The sequence below is a fragment of the Oncorhynchus masou genome, unplaced genomic scaffold (assembly GCF_036934945.1).
Source record: "Oncorhynchus masou masou isolate Uvic2021 unplaced genomic scaffold, UVic_Omas_1.1 unplaced_scaffold_2530, whole genome shotgun sequence".
NCBI lineage: Eukaryota > Metazoa > Chordata > Actinopteri > Salmoniformes > Salmonidae > Oncorhynchus > Oncorhynchus masou.
In genome coordinates, this window is record NW_027008980.1 from 42,884 (window position 1) to 45,383 (window position 2,500).

The 2,500-nt window shown below is 59.2% G+C and overlaps 1 protein-coding gene across 1 annotated transcript in view; it reads right to left on the minus strand.

Moving 5' to 3' along the window:
* The window catches only part of ugdh (UDP-glucose 6-dehydrogenase), a 51,867-nt gene that overhangs the window by 40,475 nt on the left and 8,892 nt on the right, over nucleotides 1–2,500 (minus strand). The window lies entirely within an intron of this gene.

Below are 2,500 nucleotides of genomic sequence, written 5' to 3' on the forward strand. Positions count from 1 at the left end.
AGTATCTCCCTGCTCCACCTACCTGCAGGTTGAGGTTGGGTTAGTATCTCCCTGCTCCACCTACCTGCAGGTTGAGGTTGGGTTAATATCTCCCTGCTCCACCTACCTGCAGGTTGAGGTTGGGTTAGTATCTCCCTGCTCCACCTACCTGCAGGTTGAGGTTGGGTTAGTATCTCCCTGCTCCACCCACCTGCAGGTTGAGGTGGGGTTAGTATCTCCCTGCTCCACCCACCTGCAGGTTGAGGTTGGGTTAGTATCTCCCTGCTCCACCCACCTGCAGGTTGAGGTTGGGTTAGTATCTCCCTGCTCCACCTACCTGCAGGTTGAGGTTGGGTTAGTATCTCCCTGCTCCACCTACCTGCAGGTTGAGGTTGGGTTAGTATCTCCCTGCTCCACCTACCTGCAGGTTGAGGTTGGGTTAGTATCTCCCTGCTCCACCCACCTGCAGGTTGAGGTTGGGTTAGTATCTCCCTGCTCCACCCACCTGCAGGTTGAGGTTGGGTTAGTATCTCCCTGCTCCACCTACCTGCAGGTTGAGGTTGGGTTAGTATCTCCCTGCTCCACCTACCTGCAGGTTGAGGTTGGGTTAGTATCTCCCTGCTCCACCTACCTGCAGGTTGAGGTTGGGTTAGTATCTCCCTGCTCCACCCACCTGCAGGTTGAGGTTGGGTTAGTATCTCCCTGCTCCACCCACCTGCAGGTGGAGGTGGGGTTAGTATCTCCCTGCTCCACCCACCTGCAGGTGGAGGTGGGGTTAGTATCTCCCTGCTCCACCCACCTGCAGGTGGAGGTGGGGTTAGTATCTCCCTGCTCCACCCACCTGCAGGTTGAGGTGGGGTTAGTATCTCCCTGCTCCACCTACCTGCAGGTGGAGGTTGGGTTAGTATCTCCCTGCTCCACCTACCTGCAGGTGGAGGTGGGGTTAGTATCTCCCTGCTCCACCCACCTGCAGGTGGAGGTGGGGTTAGTATCTCCCTGCTCCACCCACCTGCAGGTGGAGGTGGGGTTAGTATCTCCCTGCTCCACCCACCTGCAGGTGGAGGTGGGGTTAGTATCTCCCTGCTCCACCCACCTGCAGGTGGAGGTGGGGTTAGTATCTCCCTGCTCCACCCACCTGCAGGTGGAGGTGGGGTTAGTATCTCCCTGCTCCACCCACCTGCAGGTGGAGGTGGGGTTAGTATCTCCCTGCTCCACCTACCTGCAGGTTGAGGTGGGGTTAGTATCTCCCTGCTCCACCTACCTGCAGGTGGAGGTTGGGTTGGTATCTCCCTGCTCCACCCACCTGCAGGTGGAGGTGGGGTTAGTATCTCCCTGCTCCACCCACCTGCAGGTTGAGGTGGGGTTAGTATCTCCCTGCTCCACCTACCTGCAGGTGGAGGTTGGGTTAGTATCTCCCTGCTCCACCCACCTGCAGGTGGAGGTGGGGTTAGTATCTCCCTGCTCCACCCACCTGCAGGTGGAGGTGGGGTTAGTATCTCCCTGCTCCACCCACCTGCAGGTTGAGGTTGGGTTAGTATCTCCCTGCTCCACCCACCTGCAGGTTGAGGTTGGGTTAGTATCTCCCTGCTCCACCCACCTGCAGGTTGAGGTTGGGTTAGTATCTCCCTGCTCCACCCACCTGCAGGTGGAGGTGGGGTTAGTATCTCCCTGCTCCACCCACCTGCAGGTGGAGGTGGGGTTAGTATCTCCCTGCTCCACCCACCTGCAAGTGGAGGTCGGGTTAGTATCTCCCTGCTCCACCCACCTGCAGGTGGAGGTGGGGTTAGTATCTCCCTGCTCCACCCATCTGCAGGTGGAGGTGGGGTTAGTATCTCCCTGCTCCACCCACCTGCAGGTGGAGGTGGGGTTAGTATCTCCCTGCTCCACCCACCTGCAGGTTGAGGTTGGGTTAGTATCTCCCTGCTCCACCCACCTGCAGGTGGAGTTAGTATCTCCCTGCTCCACCCACCTGCAGGTGGAGGTGGGGTTAGTATCTCCCTGCTCCACCCACCTGCAGGTGGAGGTGGGGTTAGTATCTCCCTGCTCCACCCACCTGCAGGTTGAGGTTGGGTTAGTATCTCCCTGCTCCACCCACCTGCAGGTGGAGTTAGTATCTCCCTGCTCCACCCACCTGCAGGTGGAGGTGGGGTTAGTATCTCCCTGCTCCACCCACCTGCAGGTGGAGGTGGGGTTAGTATCTCCATGCTCCACCCACCTGCAGGTGGAGGTGGGGTTAGTATCTCCCTGCTCCACCCACCTGCAGGTGGAGGTGGGGTTAGTATCTCCCTGCTCCACCCACCTGCAGGTGGAGGTGGGGTTAGTATCTCCCTGCTCCACCCACCTGCAGGTGGAGGTGGGGTTAGTATCTCCCTGCTCCACCCACCTGCAGGTGGAGGTGGGGTTAGTATCTCCCTGCTCCACCCACCTGCAGGTGGAGGTTGGGTTAGTATCTCCCTGCTCCACCCACCTGCAGGTGGAGGTGGGGTTAGTATCTCCCTGCTCCACCCACCTGCAGGTGGAG